Genomic DNA, 15,103 nt, shown 5'->3' with positions numbered 1-15,103 from the left:
GATGACTTTATTTATTACAACCCATTCTTTACATACTCGGTATATTTTCCGTACTGACCCCCTTTCTTTGGGGGGCTACATTACATGCCCGCAGGTACAGATGCTCGATTTGCCGATCCACTTGCTTAGGATATCCACTATGTTGTTTGATGGTGCTTCTTTATCTGGAGCTCTATTTTGGTACTAACTTTTCTATTGCATATTTCTACGCGTTGGTCAGGGGTACGACGGGGCCCTTTCTTGTCATATGAGTAGACTACCATTCTGTAGAAGTCTGTAAACTTGTGTTGTGGGTTCTATATATGTTCTCTGGGTCCTGTATATGTGTTCTGTACTTTTATGTTCCATGATGGCCTTAACGGCCTTCGTGTGCTACATCTGTTTTCATGTGCTCCCTAGCGACATCTTTTGATTTCTACACTTGTTTCTTCTGCTAAGATGCTAAGTGGGGCTTAGGATACGTATGGGTGTCCAACTCGAGCACTAGTCATGGCCTATGGGATTGGTTCATGAAAACTCCATTATCATAAGCATCTATATACTATTAGTGCTATCTCATATAATAATGTCGAGGAGCATATGTCCCTATCCATATACCATAAAGTAATGTCGAGGAACATTCGTCCCAATTCATATATTATATAGTAATGCTAAGGAATGTTCGACCTGATCCATATATTATATAGTAATGTCGAGAAACTTTCGGCCTGATCCATATATTATATAGGAATGCCGAGGAATGTTCGACCCGATCCATTTATTATATAGTAATACCGAGGAACATTCGGCCCAATCCATATATTATATAGTAATGCTGAGGAACATTCAGCCCTATCCATATATTATATATACATATGTACCCGGCCCTCTAGTGAAGGACTCGGTGAGCTATTAATATCATTGCATTATTATGTTCTCATATAGCGTACCCGGCCCTCTAGTGAGGGAATCGGTGGATAATACAGTGAACTACGCACGATAACGTACCCGACCTGAGACTCAATAATAGAAGGGTTACCGTATACATTAGTAGAGTAGTGAGTAACCATATGCATTTTAGATCGTATTTGAGACTCGATGGAATACTCAAAATGTGCTATCATTCAAAAATCCAGACAAGAGTCATATCAAGTACCTTTTGATTGTCACTATGGATTAGGCTAAAATGGAACTTTTTGAATCATATTCCCATATCAAATCATAATCAAATATATTTTGGGAATCAAGAAGTTGGCTGTCCTACTGGCTTTAACAAGAGGAACTTCCTTGGAATCGTATACACTTCATCTATTTGTTTCATAAAGATCATGTCAAAAAGAAAGGAAGAATAGCTTTACATACCTACTACTTCCCAATATATAGAAAACTTGAGAAGCAATAGCTCAATTATTATAAGAATTACAATATTAGAGGATGAGTATGAAACACTTAGAAATAGAGTCACCTCCGAGATTATATCATATTTTACGTACATCTAGGACATGCCAAAATAGGAGAAAGAATAAGATATACATACTCTCTACTTTCCCACATGGAGTCATCATATGCATATATCGTACCCGGCCCGTCATGGCTCGGTGAATAATTATAGCATAATAGCATCATACTTGTGTCAAAAGTATACCAAGAGGAAAGAAGGATAGCTCAATTTACTCATGCCAAAGACATGCCAAGAGAAAGGAGATAGCTTCACATACTTATGTCAAAAACATGCCAAGAGAAAGAAGGTAGCTTCACATACCTCTTACGGATTACTCTTAACAACGTTCACCTCATCGTCTTTTGAAAATATTTAAGATGAAAGCAATACTAAGGTTAATACCCTTTCACTTTATATTTTCTAACTCCACAACCAAGTATCCATAGAAATCGTTTTCTTATCCACTTCCCTTGACTAGTTTATTACTAGTTCCGAGGTTGCCGAAAATCTGGCAGCATCTCCCCTATAACTTTCCCTATCCAACTGCTAATCTTAGAATCCATATTACCAACCACAACCATAAGCTATATATACAATAAGATCACTTCTACATTACTCAATACAACTCCAAACAACTAGCTCCAAACTACGATACCAAAATAGAGTTTTTAACCCTTATTTCATAAACCTTTAACAATCTAAAACGGAGGGTCATGTGGCTGGAACCAGAAATACCCACACCCCTTATAGAATACTTTCCATCCCTGCAACACACAATTAACCCAGTTGTAGCCGCAACGCCACAATGACAACACACTACTCCACTCCGATTTAACTATAACGACTTCAATTTAGTTTATTTCTAGCGTCAAGCATCCTTCTACAATTTTTCAACTTTAAGCCTCAATTAAGACATGTATTATACTGAATAACAACATCATAAACTCTGATTTGAAAGGAAAAGCCTTACCTTGGCCGAAACTCACCAAAACTCACCTCAAAAGTTCTCCTAGTGCCGCTGAAACTTCATGGCTGTTTTTTATCCTTTTGGTGATGATCAAAACCATAACTTTATATTAATAAAACCTTCATACCCTCATGGTATATCCTTTATAATTAATCCATAGAACAAAATCAGAGAACTTACCTTTTTTTTCCCCAAATCTGTAGCTCTTTTTCTCTCTAGCTTGAGGATTTCTCTTCTCTTTTTTTCTAGAATTTTCTTGGATAAAAATGAATTGTTTGGATAAATATGACCTAAAAGTCATAAAACATAAATATATATGAGGAACCTGGGGGCCTTCTCTACACCCCTTCTACTATCTAGAGCTGGTCAGTTCATTTTCCACCTCAGCCTGTACCCACCTGCAAGAAAGGAGGTCAAAAAAAAGCTTTATTTATAGATATGGATGCACACATAGTAGTTTGCTAGGGAGGGATTATCCTGATAGACAACTCTATGAATGATCTAAGACAAAAAACAAAGGTAACATCCTAAATGTCCTATAGCCTCCTGTTTATAGATGTGGTTCACAACACACCGATAAACAAGACACTACTAGACATGGTCTATAGACATTTCGAGGAACAAACCGCTCTGATACCACTTCTGTCATGACCCAACCCTATAGACCGTGATGGGTGCCTGAATTGGACTCTCGCGTATACCCCTGCTAACTATAAGTAAACCTGTCCCTGGGTTGAGTTATAATGTATCAACAAGCACGATAACATATAAGCCGATGAGGCTATCGTAACATATGAGAACAACTGTACACGTACACATATACAACCCATATATATGTCCACAAACCTCTAAGAGTAAGAAAAGTAACATAAGGTGGGACAGGGCCCCCACCATACCTGTGAACAAATAAATATATACATCGAGGGTTAGTACCAAAATCTAGGCTCTAGCATAATGGAGCACTTCTGACCTACTGAGCGGGACTCCTATGCTGGCGGATCCCCAGAGTATGTATCTATACCTGCGGGTATGAAACACACCCCCCCGAGAAAAGGGGGGTCAGTATGACATATGTACTGAGTATATGAGCATAGACATCATAAGGAAATTACAGTTGGCATAGGGATGTAGGGGACTTGGTGTAATAACTATATCACTATGTTATCATAAGCATCTATATACTATTAGTGCTATCTCATATAATAATACCAAGGAACGTATGGACGGATCCATATACCATATAGTAATGCCGAGGAATGTTCAGCCCTATCTATATATAATATAGTAATGGCGAGGAACGTTCAGCTTGATCCATATATTATATAGTAATGCCGAGGAACATTTGGCCCAATTCATATATTATATAGTAATGCCGAGGAACGTTCGGCCTGATCCATATATTATATAGTAATGCCGAGGAACGTTTGGTCTGATCCATATATTATATAGTAATGCCGAGGAACATTTGGCCTAATCCATATATTATATAGTAATGCCGAGGAATGTTCATCCCGATCTATATATTATATATACATACGTACCCGTCCCTCTAGTGAGGGACTCAGTGAGCTATTCATGTTATTGCATTATTATGTTCTCATATAGCATACCCGTCCCTCTAGTGAGGGACTCAGTGAGCTATTCATGTTATTGCATTATTATGTTCTCATATAGCATACCCGTCCCTCTAGTGAGGGACTCGATGGATAATGTAGTGAACTACGCACGATAACATACCCGGCCCGAGACTCGGTTATAAAAGGGTTATCGTATACATGAGTAGAGTAATGAGTAACCATATGCATTTTAGATCGTATTTGAGACTCGATGGAATACTCAAAATGTTCTATTATTCAAAAACCAAGATAAAAGTCATATCAAGTACCTTTTGATTGCCACTATGGATTAGGTCAAAATGGAACTTTTGGAATCATATTCCCGTATCAAGTCATCATCAAATATCTTTTGGGAATCAAGAAGTTGGCTATCCTAGTGGCTTTAACAAAAGGAACTTCCTTGTAATCGTATACACTTCATCTATTTGTTTCATAAAGATCATGTCAAAAAGAAAGGAAGATTAGCTTTACATACCTACTACTTCCCAATATATAGAAAACTTGAGAAGCAATAGCTCAATTATTATAAGAATTACAATATTAGAGGATGAGTATGAAACACTTAGGAATGGAGTCACCTTCGATATTGTATCATCTTTTACATACATCTAGGATATGCCAAAAGAAGAGAAAGAATAAGCTTTACATACTCTCTACTTTCCCTCATGGAGTCATCATATGCATATATCGTACTCGGCCCATCATAGCTCGATGAATAATTATAGAATAATAGCATCATACGTATGTCAAAAGTATACCAAGAGAAAAGAAGGATAGTTCTATTTACTCATGCCAAATACATGCCAAGAGAAAGGAGATAGCTTCACATACTTATGCCAAACACATGCCAAGAGAAAGAAGGTAGCTTCACATACCTCTTACGGATTACTCTTAACCACATTTGCCTCATCATATTTTGAACATATTTAACATGAATGAAATACTAAGGTTAATACCCTTTCACTTTCCATTTCCCAACTCCACAACCAAGTATCCATAGAAATCATTTCCTTATCCACTTCCCTTGACTAATTTATTACTAGTTTCGAGGTTGCCAGAAATTGGGCAGCATCTCCCCTATAACTTGCCCTATCCAACTGCTAATCTTAACATCCATATTACCAACAACAGTCAATAGCTATATATATAATCATATCACTTTAACATTACTCAATACAACTCGAAATAACTAGTTCAAAACTACGATACCAAAATAGAGTGTTTAAACTTTATTTCGTAAACCTTTAACAATAAGAAACAGAGGGTCATATGTCTACAAACATCATTAACCACACCCTTTTTAGAATACTTTCCATCCCTGCAACACACAATCAACCTAGCTGCATCCGCAGCACCACAATCATAACACACTACTCGACTCTGATTTAACTATAATGACTTTAATTTAGTTTATTTCTAACGTCAAGCATTCTTATACAATTTTTCCACTTACAGCCTTAATTAAGACATGTATTATAATTCATAAAAACATCATAAACTCCTATTTGAAAGGGAAATCCTTACCTTTCCTAAAACTCGACAAAACTTGCCAAAATTCGCCTCGGAAGTTCTCCTAGCGCGGCTGAAACTTCTTGGCTATTTTTTATCTTTTTGGTGCTGATCCAAATCATAAATTTACATTAATAACACCTTAATACCCTCTTGGTATACCCTAGATAATTAATCCACAGAAAAAATCGGAGAACTTACCTTTTTTTTCCCCAAATCCGTAGCTCTCTTTCTCTCTAGATTAAGGATTTCTCTTCTCTTTTTTTCTAGAATTTTCTTTGATAAGAAAGAATTGTTTGGATAAATATGACCTAACATATAGATATAGGATACTTTAGGGGTGACACATGTCAACCTTAAGTGGTGACACATGTCAAGCCCTTATTGGGCCAACACATCACCTTCTCCAACCATGAACTACCACATAGCATGTGGGGGCCCACCCCTTGATCCAGCTGCTGCTACATGGCATCTCTAGCTAATGCCACGTGGAACTCTCCCATGCTTCCATGTGTCACTTTCTTTTCCCCCTTGTGGGTTTGTAATCTCAACTTACTTTACGAAACTATGTAATCCTTGCTACGTAATCTTGGTATGTACTCAAGTAGCTTAAGTATGTAAGATTTCCAAGTTGGTAGCTTAAGTAAGTAAGTCGAGTCCTACGACTCATTACTTGGTCTCCAACTTCTTCCGGATTCTTACGACCCTATTTCCAATCTTCTCTATTATAAGGTATCTCATTCTCCCTTCCTTAGAGTTATTTGATGATGTCATGTATTATCTGGCTCACATGGTGACCTATAAGAAGCTTAAGAGCCTTTCAAGAAACTTAAGACCTTAAGAATCTTACATAACATAGGAACCTTCTAAGGTACAAAAGTATGGGGTATAACAGCAATCACCAAGGGCCTCACCACTGGACGTGGGGTGTTGGGAAGACACAAAAGGTCACCACGAGCCATGGTTCCCACTACTGGCCATGGTGGATCCCTTCCAGAACCATCCGAATCCAAAACCAAGTTGGTTTTCTAGTTTGTTTAGGATTAGTTTTAGGTTTCTATAAATACCCTCTTGTGTTATATTTTTAGGGTACACTTTTCCTATAGTTTTTACATATTTTTCTAATTTTTAGAGGTTACATAACACGACCTAAAATCTATTGTTGAAGGAATTTCATCAACCACACAAACTATTAAAGCTTTGGAAGAAGAACACATAACTCGGATTTTTTGAGTTCTAGTTTTGGTGATTTGAATCTAAGTCTTATTCTTTAGTTGTGAGTTTGATTCATTGTTATTTATAAGCCTTTTAATACTTGATTTTTTCATCTTTTATTGAGTTATTTATCATAATTATGCAATTCTAATCCCACAACTAGGGTTGTAGGAACCATGACGACTTAACTAGAATATACAAATATAGGATAGATATTTATGAATTATTTTTGCATGTATTGTGATTTCTTTATTCAAAAGTCTTTCTTGGTGAGTGCACGCATTAAGAACTTACATGTATTCATTTCTTACCTAGGAGGGAGTTAGTGATTAGGAAAGGGATATCACAACAGAAATTCGAAGAGTCTGGCTTCAAGTAAAGAGATAAACTTCATCTAAGTTACTTGAGATCGGGAGGAGATAGAACTCTAGGATCCAGGATGAGGGTTAGTAAAGTATTTATTTTTAGACTGGGAGGAGATGAATGACATACGTCTAAGAAGGACCGGGGGTGAATTAGATATTATCTCACTCGCTAGATTTTGCATGCAATACATTAAACGATATCATGAATACGAATCGTCTGTTAAGTCACATGTCATGGGGATCATAACCCTAGTCTTCATATTTTTATAACTTTAATCTTATTTACTTGTCGTTACATTGTTACTTGTTCTAAACTAAAACCAAAACCCCCACATTTACTTTATACATATTTATTTTCAGAAAGTAGTAATTACAACTGAATAGTGATAGCTAATAGAATGTGTTTCCACCTATTCTTGTAGGTTCGACTTCAACTCTTATTTGGGTAAAATATGCTGCTAACGATAGTCTATATGTCTTCGAGAGGTATAATTAAACTTTATCACCTGTTTAGTGCTCGGTAGAATATTTATATTAGCAAATCGCCTGGTATTTTATGATTTGGCACTCTCCTTTACATCTTGGTGAATCTTTCATATGTCTCATATAAAGCCTCTGGACAGTTGTCTGAAGTTGCATATTTCATCTTTCAATTGTAACTTATTAGATTGAGAAAAGTATTTCTCCAAGAACGCCTCTCGCAGTTCTCTTCATGTAGTAATTGAGTTATATGGGAGTTTAGATAGACAAAACGTTGCTTCTCCTATCAATAATAATAGGAATAACCACAACGCAACAACGTCTTAACTTAATTCCAGTCTACCTCCATTACTCTTGTATCATAAAATTTTTCAAATGCATATGAGCGTCATCTTTTTGTTTGCCCGCGAACAATCCTCTCTTAACCAACATCTGGATCATGTTGCTTGTGATATCAAACTTTATTTTGGGAGGCACCAAAAGGTAGAACAATATCACTGGTATTCGAAATATCATCGAGATCCATACCATAATTATTTCAAATGCCTAATTGTGGTATCTGTCTAGGTGGTTGTTGTGCTTTCCTCCTGGGATAATTATTTGGAGCATTTCGGTGAGATAAGTCATCTATCCTAGATTGGGCTACATCTGAAACTTCCTGTTTATTCATAAGTCTAGCCACGCTTCTTTTTCATTTTCACGAGCACTATTGTTGGCCATTCTTCTAAAAGTTATTTGAATTTCAGGATCAAATATAATCAGGGGTATGCCTTGACTCTATGTATTTAGCATACACTGGTGCTCAACCTAAAAAAAAGCAAATGACAATAATGAAAATGTAAATGAAGAAATAATGACAAATAGTCAAATAACACAATTAATGTAATCCAAAAGTTGTATTCCTTGACAAAGGAGCCAAAATTTGATACGCCTAAATTACACCTCCAGAAAGAAGTATAAAGCGGTTGTTGTTCAAATATAGAACCTAACCAATGGTAGGGCCGATCCCATAAGGAATATGGTTCACTTAGGTCAACTGTAATTACTTATTCTTTTAATCATATTATTTCCAAAAAGGAGGGGTGTGGAAAAGTAATGTTAACAAGGAATAAAATATCAATTTCACATGTTTTGAATCAATAAAACTAAAACTAAAGATTTTTTGTTCTCTGGGAGTTTATAACTTAGTAAGACCGAATAGTAGTAACCTTTTTTAGTGTGTAGCATGCATGATCGGTAAGGTAAGTTCACCAAAGTTGCTTTCCCCTAAGTAGGTGAATATCACCATGCAATTTGGTCCATCTATGGATGTATGGTTTACCAACCCTTATCTTTGATCCCATTATGTATTTCCAGACAAGGTCAAGCTATTATATAAGGGTTGATAGCCTCAATATAATCCCTTTTCTAATTTGTTACCATGTTGGTCCAATAAATAAGAATAAAGCGAGGTCCATTGTTGGCCATTGTTAAAAACAATCAAAGGAAAGGAAAAAATAATACATGCATGCACACTTATCAAAGATTACTAGTTATTAGGTCCACTTTATGATTTCTTAATGGTTCCCACAACCCTAGTTTTGGACTTATCTACTCATTCTTATATGAAAATAATCAATAATAAATTAGTAGTAATCATACACTTACAATATGATGGAAACCAAAAATCTTGAATTCAAATTCAAAGTCAAAAATCAATAATTAATTTGTAATTAATCTCTAAAATCCATGAATAGAATCAAAGTACTTGTTTCCTTATGATTTTAGAACTAAAATGAAGCATAAGTAAAAAAGCTAAAACCTAGGAAAAGTATTTACGGACATAGAAAACATATCCAAAACAAACTAGGAAAACTGGATTGGGCAACTTTTACGGACTAAAGTACAAGTCGTAGTCCTCTTTACTACTCATGAAGACCTCTTAGAGATGGCAGGTGATGCAATATCAGGACTTTTTCCACGGACCAGAACTATGATCCATGGAATATTTTACAGCTCGTACTAGAAGTCATAATAATTAGAACTTTTTTAACTTTCTGAATATCAACTACGAAACTTTTTTTATGACTCATAAACCATTCACTACTTTTACTATTCACTACTACAACTTCAAGGATTTTGACCCTTTTCAAACCTTCAACAAAAAACCCATTATACCACTCGAAGAATCTTTTATGGGTAGTTTTGTCTCTTCGCAAACCTCTGGCCTCTTTTTTATCTCTGAATCTTATCTACGATTTCCATCTATGGCTCTTGGATCAAACCATAATTCATATAGTGGATAGGAGATGGCTAAAAATCTTGTTGTACATATTATTTCTCATGCTTAGCCACCAAAACTTGTTTTCCTGCAAAATAACTACAAAGCACAGCAAATCTACCATAAAGCGCTAGAGAACTTACAAAAATCCTATGTTTTAAGCATCAAAAGTACCATAAATTCATGACACATCAACAACATATCATATTTTATCAACTATCCTAAAAAAAGAAATTACTCCAACAAGAAATATGTATAAATAATAGAGTTTAAAGTATAGAAACTAAAAGGGAAAGAAAGAAAGCAAACACAAAACTAAGAAAAAAATTAAAGTGGCTATCTGGCTTCCGTTATCTCTTGTTTTCAACAAAAAAATAACCTTCTTATCTATATATGTTTTTTCTCAAAGGCACCACGATGCATCATTAATGATAGGATTATTTAGTGTCAGCCGATGATGTTGCTAAGTACACTTGTTTGTCATACCCATACTATACTTGTTGCACCTTTTTGTGTAAATATTTTGTTTTGACTTTGACTGATAGATGATGTGACTACTTGTTAATGATATCTTGAAGTACTCTGGGTTATTTACCTGATTGTATTGCAGCACCAAACTTCGTTCTTGTTTATTTAATCTATATTTTCATTTGGATGGATGCAGTACTTAATGATGGAGTTGTAATCCTACTTTAGAAACTCTTGTACTTGTTACACTAGGTTGTGGATAGTGTTATTTTTACTTTTCTCAGTTTTTATATTATGAATGTTATTATTATTCTGCTATAGGCTTTTATCTTACTTCCGCTATTAAAAATTTCTAAAATGAACAAAGTAGTGTAATTGGTTCCCCTATAGGATTTGGATAGTTGTCATCACGGCTCAAGGGGTCATGATAATTTAGAATTAGAGTATGGTTCACCAGTATCATAAGTACAAGAACAATGTATAATAGAATTTTTGGTATAGAGATATCTATACTTATCTTGGAAAGGCTATATGATATTTAGGAATCTCTAATCTTACATTCCTTATTGTGTGTATTTAGCATTATTAGGTATTAGATCTCTTTGTTTCACTCTCTTATATATAGTGAGGACTTGTTCATTTTGGCTAAAAAATGAACATATAACCACACTTCTTGTAATCATAATTAAGAAACTCTTATACTTGTTACACCAGGTTCTAGAGAGTGTTCATTGTAATTTTTGTATTATGAATGTTATATTTTTTACTCTACTATAGATTTTTATCGTAGTTCCTCTTCTAGATATTTCAAAAATGAACTAAGTAGTGTCATTGATTTCCCTATAGGGTTTGGAAAGGTGTTATCATGACTTAAGGGGTCGTGATAATTTTGTATTAGAGTATGGTTCACTAGTATCACGAGTATAAGAACAATGTCTACTTGAGTTTTTGGTATGGAGTTATTTTTATTTATCTTTGAGAGGCTACATGATATTCTGTAACACCCCAAAATTTGGAAAGTCAAAAAACAAGGATCAAAAGGTGAAATCCCAGAAAATTTCATATTTTGGCATCGAACACGAAGGCCATCATGGGCCATGGTCCTCACCACGCCTCGTGTTGTGCTACCGTGGTCCTCAGAAGGGACCACAACAAGGAACCACGGGTCATGTTTAGCACCATGAGTCGTTGTTCTCTTCATGGTGACCCCTCCTCTTAAGGTCCTTAGAAAATTTCAAAAGTCAGAGACCACACTTGACCACCACATGGGCCATGTATCCCTTCACGGACCATGGTGAGTTCTGTGGTGTTCGCTCTTACAGACCCTCCTACAAGTCCTGCTCCACATCTGCAATCCACAGACCTTGGTAACCTCTACGGATCATGAAGGTCTCCATGGAGGAAGTCCAGCAAACTCTTTCCCTGCAACTCCCAAGATTCAAGATGTTATACCTTGTACTTTTGTATCTTGAAAGACTTTTGTACCTTGAGAGGTTTGTGAGTTTTTTGAAAGATTTTTAAGCTTCTTAAACTTCTTAAGTTTTTGAAAGGTTCTTAAGCTTCTTAGAAGTTACCATGTGAGACGGATAAGCTATAACGCTATCAAATAACTCTAAGGTAAGGAGAATCTGATACCCCATAATAAGGAATATTGGAGATAGGGTTATAAGAATACGAAAGGAATTGGAGACCAAATAATGAGTCATAGGACTTGACTTATTTATGTAAGCTACCAACTTGGAAATGTTACATACTTAAGCTACTTGAGTACATACCAAGATTACGTAGCAAGGATTACATAGGTTCGTAAAGCAAGACGAGATTATGAATTCATGAAGAGAAGAAGAGAGCAACATGTGGCAGCAAGAGGGAGTGCCACATGGAAGCAGCTGGAGGTGCCATGTGGCAGCAGCTACAGGAAGTGGGTGGGCCTCCTACCACATGGCAGCCCATGAGGGGTGGTGCGATGTGTTAGCCCAACAAGGGCTTGACACGTGTCACTACTTAGGGGTTGACATGTGTCAACCCTTAGAGTAGACTATATATGTATGTTTATGACTTTTTTATTTCCATCCTTATCTCATAAGTCATCTTTATCAAAAGAAAATTCTAGAAAGAAGAAGTGAAGAGAGAACTTAAGCTAGAGAGAACAAAGAGCTATGGTTTTGGGAGGAGAAAAAGGTAATTTCTCCGATTCTTCTCCATGAATTAATTATATGGGGTAAACCATGAAGGTATGAAGGTGTTATTAATATAAATGTATGTTTGTAGCAGCCCCAAATGGAAAACAAATAGTCACGAAGTTTTAATCGCGCTAGAAGAGCTTTCGAGGTAGGTTTTGGCGAGTATCGGGCAAGGTAAAGCTTTTCCTTTCAAAGTGATGTTGTTATGGGGTATATTACATGTCTTAAGTGAGGTTGTAAGTTGAAAAAGTGTATAAGGAGGCTTGATGTTAGAAACAAACTAAATTGAAGTCATAGTAGGAAAATGGAAGTCGTGTAGTGTGTTGTTGTTGTGGTGCTGCAGGTTGGGGGTGGTTTAATTGCGTGTTGCAAGGATGGAAATTAATCAAAAAGGGGTGTGGGTTCTTATGGTTTCAGCCACACGACCCTACATTTTGTATGGTAAAAGATTTTATGAAATAAAGGTTTAAAACTCTATTTTGGTATCGTAGTTCGGAGCTAGTTGTTTGGAGTTGTATTGGGTAATGTTGAAGTGATTTATTTATATATATGATGCTGGTTGTTGTTGTTGGTATGGTTGTTGATATTTTGTTCGAGTTAAAATCTCGGGGATGTTGAAGTTATAGGGTAGATGCTGCCCAATTTTTGGTAACTTCGAAGCTAGTAATAAGCTAGTTAAGGTAAATGGATAAGAAAATGATTCCTATGGATACGTGGATGTAGAGTTGGAAATTAGAAAGTGAAAAGTTATTAATCTTAGTATTACTCTCATATTAAAAAGGTTCAAAAGAGGATGAGGCGAAAGTGGGTGAGAGTAATCCATAATAGGTATGTGAAGCTACCTTCTTTCTCTTGGCATGTCTTTGGCATAAGCATGTAAAGCTAACCATTCTTTCTCTTGGAATGTTTTCACATAAGTATATAAAGTTAATCTTTCTTTTTGGCATTGTTTTTATGAAACAACTATATGACTTTTATATGATTCCAAGGAAGTTTCTATTCGTAGAGCCGCTAGGATGGCCAACTTCATAATTTTCCAAAGGATATTTTATCGTGCCTAGATACGTGTATATGATTCCAAAAGTTCTATTTGGATAAAACTCATAGTGATAGTCAAAAGTTACTTGATACGACTCTTGTCTTGATTTTTGAATAATAGCTCATTTTGTTAACTCCATCAAGTCTCAAAAATGATTTAAAGTGCATTTAGTTTCTCACTACTCCACTCGTGGATGCCTCAATGCTTCCTTCATCGAGATCGGGTGAAGTTTTATTATCGTGCGTACTTCTCTGCATCATTCGTCATACCCCAACATGAGGGGGCAGGTACGCCCTGTACATGGGTTTGATTTATGGAGTTATGATGTGCCATGTACATATATGATATGATATGATATGACCATCTGATATGATATGATTTGTTATGGAGATCTTTTCTACTATGGAGTTATGATGTGCTGTTATGTCAGTGATGGGGCGGCGACCATGATTTGTTCACCGAGTCCCATAATGGGGCCGGATATTGCATATGTTTTCTACATACATTATTTGTGGTTATGAAAATCATTTTGATATTTTGGATATGTTGCTCATTTTTGCACCTTCTGCTATAGAAATGGCTTTACCTATTACAATCCATGCTTTACATACTCAGTACATTGTCCGTACTGACCCCCTTTCTTTGGGGGCTGCATTACATGTCTGTAGGTACAGATGCTCAGTTTGCTGATTCGCTTGCTTAGGACATCCACCCTGTTAGTTGGCAGTGCTCCTTTGTGTGGAGCCCTATTTTGGTACACTCTTCTGTTGTACATTTGTACATGTTGGTTAAGGGTACAATAGGGACCTATCATGTCATATGACTAAGCTATCGTTCTGTAGAGATCTGTAGACTTGTGATGTGGGTTATGTATATATATTTTGGGATTTGTATTCCATGATGGCCTTAACAGCCCTCTTGTGCTATATTTGTTCTCATACGCTCTCTAGCGACCGTTTTTTGATATCTACTTTTGTTTATTATGCTAACACGCTAAGTGGGACTAAGGATACGTATGGGTGCCCATATCGGGCACTATTCACGACCTATAAAGTGGGTCATGAAACAAGGATTATTCTAGCATCATGAACACCACCACGTGCCGTGGTGGGCATTTCGACCGTGATGGGTCCTCCGGGAAGTCCTAGTTTCTAGTTAAATAAAGGGTAATTTGGTCATTTTCATATTCCCTCTTTAATAAATTGGGACAGTTTTAGGACTAGATTCATTATGTAATTGTCCTAAATACACCTAAGTCTATTTTTTCCCTCATTAACTCCCAAACAACTTTAATACTTCTCTCACAATGTTCCTTCAAGAGTTCATCTTTTTCATCAAGGTTTTGGCTAGGCTTTCTTCAAGAACAAGTCTTCTTTCCCAATTTCAAGTTCAAAATCTTTCAAGGTATGTGGGGATTGATCCATGGGTTCCTTTAACCCATGGAGTCCCAATGTTTATACTCAAAATCTCATTAATTTAAATTGGGTTTGAAACCCTAGTTTGATGAATTGCATTGGACTGTTTTAATTATATTTTCAATTGTTATCAATAATTATTATAAGCATGATTCTACACTAATTT

This window comes from Solanum dulcamara, chromosome 5 (genome assembly GCF_947179165.1).
Source record: "Solanum dulcamara chromosome 5, daSolDulc1.2, whole genome shotgun sequence".
Classification (NCBI taxonomy): Eukaryota; Viridiplantae; Streptophyta; class Magnoliopsida; order Solanales; family Solanaceae; genus Solanum; species Solanum dulcamara.
Note: the sequence above shows the minus strand (reverse complement) of the source record.